The following is a 243-nucleotide window of genomic DNA, read 5'->3' as shown; positions in this document are numbered from 1 at the left end:
CATATGCAAACGCACATATATTTTTTTTGCGAATTTTGGTATCAATTCTCGAACATAACTTCCGCGCTCATTACAAATCTAAACCTTCAAACATTTCGTAGTCAGTTGTTTATCAAATATTGTAGTTCATTTGCAGATTCATTGAACAGATCAGTGCTCGTCCCTTAATTAATCTTCTTTTCCTAAAATCTAGTTATTGAATAACACCTCCGGGTGCTATTTAAGAGTAGCACCTAATAGACC

The 243-nt window shown here is 34.2% G+C and overlaps 1 protein-coding gene across 1 annotated transcript in view; it reads right to left on the bottom strand.

Annotated features, from left to right (window-relative positions):
- Positions 1-243, bottom strand: part of LOC119586395 — a gene marked incomplete at both ends in the record, with an annotated part of 2,158 nt that extends 1,915 nt beyond the window's left edge. Inside the window, 1 exon segment of the mRNA XM_037935116.1 lies at positions 1-243.

Source organism: Penaeus monodon, chromosome 21, assembly GCF_015228065.2.
Source record: "Penaeus monodon isolate SGIC_2016 chromosome 21, NSTDA_Pmon_1, whole genome shotgun sequence".
In the NCBI taxonomy this organism is placed as follows: domain Eukaryota; kingdom Metazoa; phylum Arthropoda; class Malacostraca; order Decapoda; family Penaeidae; genus Penaeus; species Penaeus monodon.
This window is presented reverse-complemented; position numbering and strand designations above follow the sequence as displayed.